We start from the raw sequence: 16,610 nt of genomic DNA, 5'->3' as shown, positions 1-16,610 counted from the left end.
TCTAGAAGATAGTGGATGATAGCTGGAGTAGTGAGAGAATCATCTAGGAGAGGAAAAAGTTTGAAAGTCAGCATTCCATATAGTTTGAGTGGTGGATGGACAGGAGATGGAAACTGAATGCTCCTCAGGAGAGAAAAATATTAAGACCAAGCTGTAAACAGTTTTAGATCCTGTCCTAAAGACATCCGGATTTTATCCTGAAGTCAATGGGGAGCCAGGGCTCTAGCGGTTGAGGCCTCTAAACATGGGACCTTCTCAGATTTCTCTTTTCTAAGATGTCTCTGACTCCAAATGTCTGTGAGGTTAAACTCTTGGTTGAAGATGAAAACTTGTAATGGAATAAAAATTGAGTCTGTGGATTTGAAAGGTACACTGAGTTGGAACTACAGGACCCATGCACCAAGTGGATGGACGGCTGAGAAAGAAGAAATAGCAGATAACTCAGAGATATCTGAAGATTGGAAATTGAAGGACAGTAGGATTAGTGGATGAAGAATTAGTGAAATGACTGGTGCAAATTGAGGAATATTCACTGGGCAGTTTGAACACAGGTCTTATATTCACAAGAGAGACTGAGGCCCTTTGTCCTCTGATTTTCACCACCATTATAGTAAAGTAACTACTTACATATCAAGTAAATGAGTATATACAAGTAGATGAGTAACATTTTTAATCTTATAAGTGAAATTCTTAAAAAAAAAGAGCTTGAGGAAGTTTCTAATAACGGCAAACTAAACCAAAAATCATAAACATCAAGAATATTCATATTCATATACTTTCCTTCTGATATAAATGGGATTATTGTCCCAATTATTTAATTTTTTACACTAGGATTATACATCCACACCCTGTGCTAGGTAATTTTACAGTGCCTGCCCTGTGAGTGCAATATACTTCCCCATCCCACTAATGTTGAGCTTGGCCACAAAACTGCTTTGACTAATCAAATGTCAGTGGACATGATGTAACAGAAACTTTGCATGGCTTGGCTTCCTCTCTTGTGTACCTGTGATCTGCCACAAAAAGAATATACCATTCTGTCTACTGCTTCTTCAACTGCACTTCAGACCTGAAATATAATCAGAGGCCTGTAGTATAGCTCAATCCAAAGGAGCCTAGCCTAGATCAGCCCTATTACACCCTTGAGAGTATAAAAATAAAGTAACAATGAGCCACCTAGCATTTTATGGCTTGTTATTGTTATGCAGCATAAGTGTAGCAATAGCTGACTAATACAGGTTTTCCTTTACGTCAGAGTAAAGAAAACAGGTGTGTTGTTTTTTTTTTCCTTAAGACTATGGTTTTCTATAAAAGCATAATGTACTTGTAAAATGTATATATAATGATTTTGTGCAGAAAACCCCAAAGTTGAAGATGGTATCAACAGATGACTCTATAAACCAAGGTCTTTGCAAATTTACCAGTAAAGCTACAGCATTTCAAAGAAAATTCGTGCATGATTTTTAGTGAATATTAATAAGCCCACTTGAAACATCTATGTAGTATTCAAAAGAATAAGAACAGCCCAGACAATCTTGAAGACAATATTTTATTTGCTTTTATGCATGTATGGTGTATTTTATAGTTTAAAAATATTAAAATAAATAATAGAAATAATTATAGAACTGAGAAGAGATCTTAGAGATTAAATATATAATAACCAAAACAAAAAATGCATCGGAAGCCTAAGAAGCAATAAAGATATTTCTTATGTAAAGAACAAATGTAGAAATAGAATAAAAATATGAAATAAAAGTCAAGAGACAAAGAAAATTAATCTGGGAGGTCCAACTAACAGAAACGAGAATGAGAAAATGAAAACAAAGGAATGGGAAAGAAGTAATAATTAAAAAAAAAAAACTAGAAGATATCCCCAAATTAAAGCAGAATATAAATTTCAAAACTGAACAGGCCCTTGGGGATATCAAGTCAAAGAATGAAAGAAGGCCCACACTCATATCCTTTTGAAATTTTCCAACTCTGTGCATCGTGAGATTTTCAAAAACACGTAGAGTTCAACAAGGGATGTTTTGGGGGGAAGAAAATCTGAGACAACATTAGACTTTGAGGGCTTAAAAAAAATGAGGATAAAATAACAGCAAATGCAGAGGAGAAAACAAAAAGAAACATAATTTGAAATTTCAGGGTTAAAAACAAACCTGTCTGAAAAAGTTACAGTCCAGATATAAAGCAATGTCAATTTAGAATGATTTCAAGCAACTGATTTTAATAAACAAAAAGAAAGAGAATCTATTTGAACACAGTAAACTTTTTTCCCACTGTACCCAGTTTCTGGAGGTGAACCTATATCCTAGTAGATTAGCACACTATGCACCTCAGCATCAGACAGTACTTGTGGACGGTCAACATTGTTTACATGTTTCCAACCTTTAGAGGCAATATATAGGGGGAAAAAAAGGAAGACTTGGTGGTGGTTACAGAAAAAATATAAATATAAACAAGCTTATAGCTGACCAAAGTAAGCCACAGGAGGAAGGAAAAGTTGAGGAAACGAATAGAAGTAGTAATAACTTAAGAGTATAGACCTGTTGAAAAAAAGAAATGAACTTTTAACTACATTATTTCAAGTTATAAAAGTAATCAATAAAAGAACAAAATGAAAAATAGAAATGTCAAATATTGAAAAGAAGGGCTAGGAAAGATAGGGTAAGTTAAGGGGGGACACAGCCTCAAGTTTCAGAGCAGGAGTCAAGGGTACTGCTTTAAAGTTGACAAGCAGGTGATCAAGAATTATAGAGTAGCACTCCAACAGAAAAGAACTGAAAACCAACAGTTAGGAGTTGCCCTGAGAATTCGATGAGCATGAAGGAATGACAAGGCAGAGAGAGCACTTTTTATTATAACCATCCTGTAACATAAGACTGTGATTAATTAAAAAAAATAATTTTTAAAAGACTGACTCAGAATTCATGTCCCATAAAACTACTAGGTGTACACTTAGAACAGGAACAAATAATAAAAAAACTTTCATCTTAAAAAAATAAGTACCGAAAATGGAATGAGAAAAAGCCATCATCAGGCAAATGAATTAATTCAAATGCCCAAATTTAACACTGTAAGAAAAAAAAATGCAGGCATTGAATACGAGAGGGAAAAAGGGGAGAATATTGAGTAGCACGATATTATTTGTTAAATAAAAATAAGGCCTACACAGAATGCTAAACATATTTAGAAAATAAACAGTTTTTGCATGTTTAATCATTATCACTCAGTACTTGTGACATTTGCATGCAGCATTTACTATTTTGACCACTTTCTCTTTGTTATTTTCTAAAAATAAGAGAGAAGAAACAAGCATTTTTTAAACACCTACCAGGTAAGTGTTTAAATACGTTTTTATTTGTTCTAAGGAATAAAATTTATATAATTTTACCACCATATCAACACTAAAGAAATAGCACTAAGAAACTTATTTAAGGTTAGAAAATGATAGAGCAAGGGTTTATCTGGATCCCACACTACTTCTATTATATTCTACTACTATATAGTCTAATGACTATAGTCATTTTAGTGATTATTAATCTTACCGATTATATTTGGTCTACTAAATTATGATATCAAAATATTAATTTTAAAACACACACACAACTGGGGCACCTGGGTGGCTCAGTCGCTTAAACATCTACCTTCAGCTCAAGTCATGATCCCAGGGTCCTAGGATCAAGTCCCGCATCGGGCTCCTTGCTCAGCGGACAGCCTGCTTCTCCCTCTCCCTCTGCTCCCCCTGTCTGTGCTCTCTCTCTCTGTCAAATAAATAAATAAAATCTTTAAAAAAAAAAAAGTACACACACAACTGTACTATGTTTACCTATATCTTCCTTAGCTTCTACGGTAGGCAAAATAATGGCCTTCCAAAAATGTCCTAATTCTTGGAAGCTCTAAATATGTTACCTCACATGGCAAAAGTGACTTTGAAGATGTGATTAAGTTGAGGATCTTAAAATAGGGTGAATATACTGAATAAGCCAGGGGGGCCCAATGTAATCAGAAGGATCCTTTTAAGGTGGAACGGGGAGTCAGATGAGTCAGAAAAGGAGATGTGGTGACAGAAACAGATGTTAAAATGATGGGATTGTTAGCTTTGAAAATGGAAAATGGAAGAAGAGGCCATGAGCCAAGGAGTGGAGAAAAACTCTAGAAGCTGGAAAAGGCAAAGAAATGGATTCTCCACCAGAGTTTCCAGAGCAATGCAGCCCTCCTGACATCTTAAATTCAGTCCAAGGACACTCCTTTGGGATTTCTTGTGTTATAAAATAATATCATATATAACAATATGTGTTTATTTCAAGCCACTCAGTTTGTGGTAATTTGTTACAGCAGAAATAGGAAACTAATCTAGAATCAGCTTCAGAATCAGAAAGATCTGGGCTTAAGTCTTGTTTCTGCTATGATTTGGGGCAAGATTCTTAACCCTATGAACTTCTGTCTCTCTACCTGCAAATGTGAAATTATAAAAAGAAAGTGGAGTAATCATTCATCTACAATTAGAGCTCATTAATGGGTAAATACTATTATTAAGTACCAACTATACAGAAGAAAAATAAAATTTGTAAGAAAAAAAAATGGTTAAGATTGTTTTTTGCTTCCAAACTCCCAAAGTTAGCTAGCCAGTGATTCTTCATAACATACTGGCTACAAGTTGAAATATGAAGGAGGAAAACTGCTCCAATATTGAAACCACTTCATGATTTGAGCTCATTCACTGTACTCCTTTAATATCTAGCCTCTTTGGGGAAGAGGCAATATCCTTGACTGGCTATAAATTTATGAGTGTAGTTGCTTTTATGGCTCTGAATGTAATAGAACTTAAGTAAATACTGATAAGTTCTCTATTCTTCTGAGAAGTTTCCACCCACATAATATTGTCCTATCATTGGAAATCCCCACAGTTTTGATAAGAACGAAGGCAAGTACTCTTTTTTATATAATACTTGTCAATTAGAATCAGAACAGCATTCATCATTTTAGTTGGAAAGGCTAGGTGTTTTTTAAAAAACCCACTTGAAGTCTGTATAATGAAATTTTACTTTTATTGTCTTTTGAGCACCTTCAGCTGGTCCTTGGGAGGTTAATGTTGACTTTCAAGTTTATTTTTTTCAAGCATCCCTTAACATGGTTTGCATTTATAGATTAAATGGTAAACTGGATTAAAGGAAATAAGTATTTTCTGTCACCACAGTCTCCCCACATAAATTGACTATATCTGAAAACCATGTCCATCTTTTCAATACAGGGATAGGTACTGCCTTCATTAACTAGGCCTGTAGGGAACTATAGTAACTCTTTCAAACCATTTAGATACCAGTTGTTTTTCAGGAATTCTTTGTGTTCACAGTGTATTTATAGAGATTTTTCCTCAGATGCAATGGATTAAGCTTTCTGTGTATTGTATCATAACATTGCATGAGTTAATTACTGTCCAAGAAGCCTCACAACCAAGCAAATTCTCACTGAAAACCATAATCACTCTAAAAAGTATAAAATGTGACTACGGAAAAATGATTTACTACATAATTCCCCCTATTTCATAGCGTATGGTTTTTCACTGGTATGTATATCCCTTTAAGACATGATCTGTGTTATCTGAAAAACCACTCTTAGGGAACCATAATAATAATAATAATAATAATAATAATAAATTATTATTATTAAATTTAAGCCCAATGTGGGCTTGAACTCAGGACCCTGACCGAGATCAAGACCTGAGCTGGGATCAAGAGTTGGACACTTAACTGACTGAGCCACCCAAATGCCCCCAGGGAACCATTATTGATATCAACCAAAAGATTTTGTAGGTCTTACACATTTATTTAGCTTTGGACTAAGTAAAGTTTTTCTTTGGGTATTTCCTATCTGGAATGTGAGAAGGAATATCAGACATCACCAAACAGAAAAGTCTCCATATCTTGTATGAAGCTAGTAGATGTTCATTAAATGCTTATAGAGCTTCACATGCATATATGACAGTATACATATTTACATACATACACACATATATGAGTTAACATTCAGAAGTGGGGAGCTTTTCCAGACTGCTTCAGCATTTTGAAGACAAGTGCCTGTCCATGCTGACATCATACCATTAATGTCTGGATCACTCCAATGGATAGGAGGTGATATGGACTGAATATCTGTTTCCCCAAAATGTGTGTGTTGAAAACTTAATCCCAATTTGATGGTATTTAGAGGTGAGGCCTTTGGGAGGTAACTACTAGGTCATGAAGTTGGTCCTTATGAATGGAATTAGTGTCCTTATAAGAAGAGAGCAGAGAGCTAGCTCGTTCGTTTTCTGCCATGTGAGGATACAGCAAGAAGTAGCTGTCTGCAATCTGGAAGAGGGCTTTCGCCAGAACCCAACCACACTAGCACCATGATCCTGGTCTTCCAGCCTCTAGAACTGTAAGAAATAACTGTTTGTTGTTTAAGCCATCCAGTCTCTGGTAATTTGTTAGAGCGGCTTGAACTAAGACAGGAGGTATGAATAAACATGTATATGATTAAATGCATAAATGAACAAATATTTCCTGAATGAACATATGTATGAATTAGTTACTTGATTTTACACAAGGACATAGCAGAGTTTACTTCTCTTTGCTTACACGAAGCCAAAGTACACAGTTCATTTATAAACACCACTACACAAGCAACATTTTGAAGTGAAGACTAGAATAAATATTTTATTACCCAGAATCCTATCACCCAACAAAACAACTATATTTTTCATGTTCCTATTAGTTTCCTGATCATATTTTATATCGTTTATTCATTTAGCACAGAGAAATCAGAATATTTTTTCTACATAATGAGAACAATTCAGGCAAAAGTTTAAAATTCTGTGCATATATTAGGTTTCATATTCTTGACAGGCCACAGTGATCTCTCCTTCCTAAGAACTCATGACACTTTATGAATATCCTACTGACTAGGGATACAGCCATATATTGTTATAAGACATAATTGGTATTATTATTTAGCTTGCATTCTATTCAATTTTATATGTTATTTGCTCAGCTACTATGAAGCTCCTTCCTATTAGGGAATAGATATTATGTCTCTTTATATAATCCCACCCTGGCTAGAAGAGTGAGGAAGATGATAGGTAGGTAGGTAGGTAGGTAGGTAGGTAGATAGATAGATAGATAGATAGATAGATAGATAGATAAGATAGATAAACAGACAGACATTTGTTGAATGAATGTCAAACAGATGTAGTCATTATAAGTGAATAAAAAATAAATGAGAAAAAATTTTAAATGCCTAATATTTTACATTGTTGTACTTTGAATATAATTACAGTAGCTCGTTTCATAATTTTAACCACCTTAGAAACCATTACTGTCCCTTTAAAATATACATTTTAAGATAATCAACATTTTTTCATTAATATCATATCTGTTAAATAGTTAAAAAATCAGAAAGTCATTAGGAAAATGAGCATGAGAATGATTATCATTATTCTCTTTAGCTTTCACTTTTGATTTAAAAAGCATATGTGAGATTAAAACTGTTCTTAACTTTGACCCAGTTACAACGCTGAAGCAACATGAACTCTGCCCCTTGAATGCCAACATGTAAGTGGAGGTTAGTGCTTCTTCCAATGAAGGTGTAAATTCTATTAAATAAATGTACCACATGTATCAGGCATTTAGGAAATGAAGAAAGAAGACACAATTCCTCAGCCTTCAAGCAGTTTACAGGATAGTGCAGACATTTATATATATATTTAATTGTCAAAATCAGAACAAGATTTTGTTTGTTTTTGTTTTATTATTGTTGGGATTTTGTTTTGTTTTGTTTTGTTTTTGTTTTTGTCTTTTTGGTCTCCAGTGGAAATCATGAAAATTTTATCCCTATTCCCTTTGGGAAAATGAATCCTTTAAAAATGAGTTGGAGTGTCTCTTTGCTCTCAAGGTTTCTCTCATTTTGACAACTGTTCCTCTGTTATAAGTAGATAAAGGCTAGCCTTTAAATACAAACAAACATTGGTCTTCTTTCTCTTGCTTATTTTCTTCCTTCCTCATTTCCTTTGTTGGGGTATGCATTTTCCTCCCACACTTAACGCAAGACTTGGTCTTTGACTTTATCTTCTTTACCTATATACACATTAATTCAGGGACCTTATGAACCATAGGAGTTGCTACTATTATTACCTCCCAAATTTATATTTCTAATCCTAACCACCTACCAGTGCCCAGTCTAGTCTTATAACATTACCTAACAGCTCATTTTATTTTCCTTAAAATTAGTATCATTCTCTAATTTGTCCTCTACTGAGAATGGCCATCATCTCACTCCTGGCCATAAACACACACACACACACACACACACACACACACACACACACATGCATAAACACACATGCATCTGTAAGTATGTATGTATACTTACAAAGTATATATAGATTTGTATTTTTTTTAAGATATAGCAGGTCTTTCATTCTATATACTATATCTGTCACAAGGTCATTTTGATAATTCCTCAGAAAGGAGAACTTAATTTCTGCAGCCCTAATGGCAAGTTTTTATCTTCTTAAAAATTTTAACTATCTAATGATGAATGCTTCCTTACTATGGTCACTCCTCTCAATTAATTAATCATCCTCTCTTGAATCCAGCCTAGTGCTGATGCCAGGCTCCCCATGAAGATGCTTAGGGCCCGTGAGCTCAGGGCCATCTCTTGAGCTCACACTTCAGCTCACTTTGACCACCAATCTAATTCAGCTACAGATGCTCTTTCCAATAACCACTCCTACCAGCAAATCAAGCCCTTACTCCATCAGATCTTAGAACCTGCCTCTTCATCTCCAGAAAGGAGCCTACTCGACTCTATGGTAATGCTCCTAAGAGTAAATACCATTTTGCTGAGCAAGACCTGAGCAGCCACCAACCTTACCACCACCACTGCTTCACCCCAGATGTTCCACATACCTTCTCAGAGGTGTACTCTAGCACACACAGAAGATCCACCTATTAGATTCAATGTCATATGTGATGCTCCATCAGTTTCAAACTAAGAGATTACCTCTTTCCTCAAATAATTCATAGTGAAATCTAAGGGAATGACTTTAGAGTCAAGTAAACCCAGGTTTTAATTCTGGCTCTGCTACTTGTTGTCTCATTCTGGACAACTTCAGTTTCTTCACTTACAGAAGATTTACTTCAGGGGTATAGTGAGGGATAGGCATAAAATACATGGCCCACGGTGGGCACCAACTTCCCTTCTATCTTAAGGCCAAGAAAGGAGATCATATAAAGCTGCCTGATAAATCAAGGCTACCTTATTATGCTAAAAAAGGGGAAGAGTAGCAAGAGTTAATACACATCCTCATCTTTTCACTTTCTCTTAGATGAATGACATTTAAGAGATCCGGTTCTCCATCATGAAAACTGATGCACATGTATTCTCTTTACCACTAGCCTGCAGAATAGTCCATTGTTATTAATATGGAGACTTGGAATCCACTCTGAATGCTTACCTACTCGGTAAATGACTAAATTAATTAGCTGTATCTGTTTTGGATATATCAGACATAAATATTTAAAAAAATTAACTGGTTAAAATAGATTCTTTATTCCATATGGCTTTTACACAGTGTATTAATTTTACCTTCATAATACCAGGAAGAGATTTCAGTTACTATGCTGGTAAGAGCTGTATTTCTTATACTTTCTAAGGAAATACTGAAGTCAATTCTTTATACTGCCTTTTTTTTTTTTTTTTAAGAGAGAGAGAGAGAGCACATGTGAGCAGCAACTGGTGGGGAGAGACAGAAGGAGAGGGAGAGAGAGGATCTTTTTTTTTTAATTTTTTTATTGTTATGTTAATCACCATACATTACATCATTAGTTTTTGATGCAGTGTTCCATGATTCATTGTTTGTTCATAACACCCAGTACTCCATGCAGAACGTGCCCTCCTCAATACCCATCACCAGGCTAACCCATCCCCCTACCCTCCTCCCCTCTAGAACCCTCAGTTTGTTTTTCAGAGTCCATTGTCTCTCATGGTTCATCTCCCCCTCTGACTTACTCCCCTTCATTCTTCCTCTCCTGTTATCTTCTTCTTTTTCTTTTTTCTTAAAATATGTTGCGTTATTTGTTTCAGAAGTACAGATCTGTGATTCAACAGTCTTGCACAATTCACAGTGCTCACCGTAGCACATACCCTCCCCAATGTCTACCACCCAGCCACCCCATCCCTCCCACCCCCAACCACTCCAGTAACACTCAGTTTGTTTCCTGAGATTAAGAATTCCTTATATCAATGAGGTCATATGATACATGTCTTTCTCTTATTGACTTATTTCACTAAGCATAACACCCTCCAGTTCCATCCACGTCGTTGCAAATGGCAAGATCTCATTCCTTTTGATGGCTGCATAATATTCCATTGTGTATATATACCACCTCTTCTTTATCCATTCATCTGTCGATGGACATCTTGGCTCTTTCCACAGTTTGGCTATTGTGGACATTGCTGCTATAAACATTGGGGGGCACGTACCCCTTCGGGTCCCTACATTTGTATCTTTGTGGTAAATACCCAGTAGTGCAATTTCTGGATCGAATGGTAGCTCTAATTTCAACTGTTTGAGGAACCTCCATACTGTTTTCCAGAGTGGTTGCACCAGCTTGCATTCCCACCAACAGTGTAGGAGGGTTCCCCTTTCTCCACATCCCCGCCAACATCTGTCATTCCCTGACTTGTTAATTTTAGCCATTCTGACGGGTGTGAGGTGGTATCTCATTGAGGTTTTGATTTGGATTTCCCTGATGCCGAGCGATGTTGAGCACTTTTTCATGTGCCTGTTGGCCATTTGGATGTCTTCTTTGGAAAAATGTCTGTTCATGTCTTCTGCCCATTTCTTGATTGGATTATTTGTTCTTTGGGTGTTGAGTTTGGTAAGTTCTGAGAGAGAGGATCTTAAGTAGGCTCCATGCCCAGCATGGAATGCTCCATTTTTTTTTTTTTAAGGAATTAGGCCTAATAATGGCCCAGATAAGATATATTAGCAAATAAACTTGAAATGAAAACTAAGTAATCCAATAAAACAGAGAAAGAGTTACATTTTTCACAGGACTGTGCTTTCAAGCAACTAGAAAAAAAAGATTTAAAAAAAATCTTGGGGCGTCTGGGTGGCTCAGTTGGTTAAGTATCCAACTCTTGATTTCAGCTCAAGTCATGATCTCAGGGTTGTGGGATCAAGCCCCAAGTCAGCCTCCACACCCAGTTAAGATTCTCTCTCTTCCTCTCTTTTTGCCCCGTCCCCCCCAAATCTCAAATATACAAATCAGCAAATTCTTATAGTAACCCCACAAGTCCCTTCTTGAGTTGTGTTATATATCATACCATCCTCAAACACTTATAATCTCATTCTTAGTAGGTGCTCAATGTATTCAGTATCAACTCTATACATTTCTATTTCCTTACAAAGTTTATGTTGAATTTTGAATAATTCAACTAAGATCTTGCACAGAAAATAAGATCTCCCAAGTATAGAAAATGAGCCTTTTAAATACATGAGACTCTGGACAGGTTTGTAAAATTTTGTGTAGTTCTAGACAAAGAAGTCACTGATAAGGAGTACATTTTATGGTTCCCATAACCACTTAGTCAATAATGTTCACAAGGTAGAAAAGTCCATACAACTCATTGTAACCAGTTCTGACTTAGAGTACCTAATTCCACAGAGCCATAACCATATTCAATTAGGACACTTTTTGGGTTTTGTTTTGGCTTAGTTTTTTGAGGAAGAGATTAAATCAGTTTGCATACAGAAAATATGCAAACATTGCAATTACTAGTATTTTTTTAAAGATTTGTTTATTTATGAGACAGAGAGAGTGGGGGGAGGGGCAGAGGGAGAGAATCCTCAAGCAGATTCCCTGCGGAGCACTGAGCCTGACATGGGGCTTGATCCCACAACCCATGAGGTCATGACCTGATCCTGAACCAAGAGTTGGATGCTTAATGGACTGAGTCACCCAGGCACCCCTACAACTACTAGTATTTTAAAAGCAGCAAAAGTAACTTATTGAAGAAATTGTGTTAATAGAGCATTATGGCTATTTTTAAAAATCTTTTTAACATCCTGCTCAAAAATATAAAGGCGAATACCACTTCTATGAGCTTTTTCAGTTTTTTCACTAATTCAATGACATTGTGGATGTGTCTGCAAAATGAAACGTAGAACTGAAATAATTTAACAAGATAAATGTTAGTAAAACATTTTCTTTAATTACTTGCACATTTCATTTTGCCATACTTTAAGATCAACTATCCAGAAAATTATAGTTCTCTATGTTCATGCATAACAGAAAATACCAAGTTGTAGCAAATGATTTAAAATTGTTCTCTAGAGTATAAATACTTGAACATTACTCACCACATTGACTGTCATTGTTGGATATGTTTGTAACTAAAGATACCAACATTTTATGAAATTTAATTTTTAATTATTAATCACTTCCTCTCCACCTGGAAGCAATGTTATTACCAAAATAAATAAATAAATAAATAAATAAAATATCTCTAAATAGAGACAGATGGAAGAGCTATGTGAAATATATCACTTAGGTTTAAAAAAGTTCATAAATTTTGTGTTCTCAAAAACCAAATTTTGAGGGTGCCTGGGTGGCTCAGTCAGTAAGCGTCTGCCTTTGGCTCGGGGCATGGTCCCAGGGTCCTGGGATCGAGCCCCGCATCTGGCTCCCTGCTCCGTGGGAAGCCTGCTTCTCCCTCTCCCACTCCCCCTGCTTGTGTTCTTGCTCTCTCGCTATCTCTCTCTCTCTGTCAAATAAATAAATAAAATCTTAAAAAAAAAAACACACACATTTTGTGTTCTCCAGTAGTGTACTCTGATATCCATTTCTTAGAAGTCAATCTTGTAAAAACTTGGTGTTTTATTGTTTCGAGGGTTGATATATTTAATTTGAAAGATGAGTTATTTGTTTGGGTTTTGAAGAGATAGAAAAATGCATTTAAGGACTATGTTATTTGCACAAAAAGCATGGGTGTGGGAGCAATAGGGAAGGACTCAAGACTTATATCTCATTTTTTATATATGGTTGACAATCTTATTCCCTACAAAATGCTAACGTTTAGAGTGATATGCATATATACAAGTGTTTCTAGTAGTTTGATTTTTTTTTAATTTTACTTAGTTACCATACAGTGCAATATTGGTTTCTGGAGTAGAATTCAGTGATTTATCACTTACATACAGTACCCTGTGCTCATCACAAAAAGTTCCCTCATTAATAGTTTGATTCTTTAAAAAAATAAAAAGATTTCATTTATTTATTTGAGCAAGATTGAGAGTGAGAGTGAGCATGAGAAGGGGGAGCTGCAGAGGAAGAGGGAGAAGCAGGCTTCCGGCTGAGCAAGGAGCCCGATGCGGGGCTAGATCCCAGGACCCTGGGATCATGGCCTGAGCCGAAGGCGGACGCTTAACCGACTGAGTCACCCACTGATTCTTAATAGCAGCATTTTCTTATACAATTCCTTTCATTCAGTCAAAAAATAGGTGTTTTCGTGATGCAATAGACCAAGTTCTCTCCTAGGCATTGGAGCTAGGACAAAGTCCCCCTACCTTCATGGACCTCATTCTTGCAAGAAAGAAGGGCACTATAAAATATATATATATCAAAAGGTCAGTGACTGCTAAGTACAACCAAGAGAGATAAAACAAGATGAGATGATAACATGATTAGGGCTATTTTTGATAGGCTGATTAGATAAGAGCTCTCTAAGAATTTACCATTTAGGAAAAGACCTAGCAAAAGTAACTGGGAGAAGAGGGCTTCTGTGGAGGGCACAGCAGCAGCAACACCAAAGTACAATCAATCTGCAGGTTCTGGAAACTTCAGGTAGGCCAAAACAATTGGAGTACAAGAGGGTAGGTGAGGATGTACTAGCCAATGTACTAAAGACTTACTACACATCTTACTTAATGCTCAGTACCATCACATGTGATATACATTATTTTCCTCATTTAAAAAAAACAAAACATAGCATTAAGATCAGAAATATGAAATAACGTGCCCATGATTGAGGCAGATCAATCAATCACTTAATTCCAGGAGCCCAAATCAATGTTATTAGTTCCTATGCTATTTCACTTCCAGCAAGGAACAACAAGACACAACCTATAGTCCTGGAACAAGGAATCAGGCTGCAGATATTAGAACAGGCTGGTGGTGTAGGGTACAGAAAGCTTAAATTCAAGAGGCCTCACATTATTGCTACCCTACTGCAAGCAATCATTTAATCCTTCAATATTCCATCTGAACATTAAAATCCCTATATAATCATTCATTTCTTTATTAATTCACTCTACACATATCTATTAAAGGTCTAATATAGAGTAGGCAATGTGATTAACAATTATAATGAATAATAATTGAATATGCCTTCATAGATCCCTCATTCAAGTGGAAAGCAAACCTACCAACATATCATTCAAGATAATATAAGTTTAGTAAATAAGCAGAAATAGTGCTATGAAAATATAAAGCCAGGAAAATTCAGGAATGAAGATGCATGATCACACTGGGCCTCTAATATTTTATTCTGTCAGTCACTGCATAACTATGCATCCTGTGAGAAAACAATATTGCAAAAATTCCCATCATAAAGTCTAAAAATTTTTTGGCAGACATAAGGTTATACTGGGTTCTTCTGTCTCTCTTTCCTGTAACAATCCCTGTAATTTTAAATTATTTTTCTAATAATAAGTCATATGCTCAGAAATCTTCATAGGTCATGAATTTCTTCATTGATAACAATAATAATGGATGGAAATAATTTAACCTAGGTATATAACCATGGCCTAGTACTCAAAAATGAAACATATGCATAGGGAAATTATGCATATTTTTCTTTCTTTTAACATTTTAAAAAAAAGTCAGGTTTTTACGGTATAATTTGAGGAAAGAAACTTGAAAAGCTCTAACTTATATAAATGGCGACAAGTGTCTTCATTAACAACTCCTCTGGATACTTTACAGCTGCAAATTTAGCTTTGGAAGATTTGAATAAGCCCAAGAATAGGAAAGGAGCCTGACCAGTGATAAACTATGTGCTGAGGCTCACATGATGAAACTCTAGATAAGAGACTAATTGTAGGAGCAGGTCATTGAACTCAGGGGCGAATTAGGCAGAACCCAATAACCACCTTGAAGCAGCTTGGTCATTCTCTATACAGTATATGCCATTCCTTGTAAGGAATTAAAATCCTATTTCTCTAATACAGTGCTGGTGAAACCAAAAAAACATGCAGAACTCAAGGAAATGAATAATTCTGAGTCAGAAAATTAAAATTTTTGATGAATTCAAAAGTAAAATGTTGAATTTTAGGTTCCATCTATGACGGAAACAAACTTACCAATGTTCCAAATGGAAACAAGAAGTCAGTTCCTACAGGCTCCACCCTCCTCCACCTGAGACAATGTATCATAAAGATGGAAACAATGTCATTACCATTCTAATAGAGGGAATCCGTAAAATCAAATGTTTTAACAAAAATGCTTTGTTAAAAGGGGTTTATGATTACTTTATAATTACTGAATAACAAATCTTCCATTTGAACATTAAAATTCCATTTGACTGGTCATAGTTTAACCCTTGTTACAGTGACCAGTAGCCCAAATTTGCACAGGAGAATGACAATCTGACTGTTGCCCAAGCATAATTAATAATAGCTTCCCTTGTTACTCTCAAAAGTTTCCTGATTTGGAAGAGAAGTTATGTTTGGAATACTGTCACCTTTCTCAAGACTTAAAATAGTGTGATGGGGTGCCTGGCTGGCTCAGTTGGTAGAGCATTTGACTCTTGATCTTGGGGCGGAGTTCAAGCCTCACATTGGGCAAAGAGCTTACATTAAAAAAAATACACATTGTGACAAAGAATAACTAAATTTAATATCAGAGAGAAAAGGGGTAAAAAGTTAGAATTTATTTCTTTTGAAATAATATTTGATGAACCATTTCGAATGCTTTTTGTGTCACTGATCCATTCTACTGTCAACCAAAACTGAACATTCAATTAATTAAGTTGAAATCTTATTGGTACTGTGCTACACACTAAAATAAAAAGGACTTCAGAAATATGCCCTTCCTGGCAGAAATTAAAACCAAAAAGAAAATAAAGTGGCCTACCAATGGGCATCTAGGACTAAAAGCTAACAGACTAGAAATATAAAAGCAACTACATGAAAAGACATGCATATGCTAGGAAAATGCACTCATTATTTAAGTAACATGTTTATATATAGAATAAATTCTATCTAAATTTAATTTAATCAGGTTTTCTTAAAATGTTAGCTTTTGTTTGGTTAACATGTTAGGCATTATTATTAACACTAGAAAATTAGAGGTTTAATAGTTAGAAAGTATAGTTTTTGGTATTAACTTGATATTTGAATATAACAAAAATATATGCTAATTATTGAAAATTTTGTAAAATATAGAAAACTATAAAAAAGCCCTATAATGTTATCATCCAAAGCACCATTTTGAATATATTCTTACATTAGATAGTTACAAATGTATGTATGTGTATATACATTATATATGTACACATGGGTATGC

The 16,610-nt window shown here is 35.4% G+C and overlaps 1 protein-coding gene across 4 annotated transcripts in view; it reads right to left on the bottom strand.

Annotated features, from left to right (window-relative positions):
• Positions 1-16,610, bottom strand: part of HNF4G (hepatocyte nuclear factor 4 gamma) — a 129,768-nt gene that overhangs the window by 83,661 nt on the left and 29,497 nt on the right. The window contains exon 2 of one of the 4 annotated variants that reach the window (XM_073892907.1): positions 15,407-15,461. The exons of 2 other annotated variants lie outside the window; for them this stretch is intronic. The gene's annotated coding sequence lies outside the window, so the exon portion shown is untranslated. Of the gene's footprint in view, positions 1-15,406; positions 15,462-16,610 lie in introns of those variants that run through there. One more of the 4 variants, XM_073892909.1, reaches the window with a different exon arrangement.

This window comes from Callorhinus ursinus, unplaced genomic scaffold, assembly GCF_003265705.2.
Source record: "Callorhinus ursinus isolate GAN/ISIS: 27379988/994484 unplaced genomic scaffold, GSC_fseal_2.0 scaffold5, whole genome shotgun sequence".
NCBI classification, from domain to species: Eukaryota; Metazoa; Chordata; class Mammalia; order Carnivora; family Otariidae; genus Callorhinus; species Callorhinus ursinus.
Note: the sequence above shows the minus strand (reverse complement) of the source record. Positions and strands in the feature narration are given on the sequence as shown.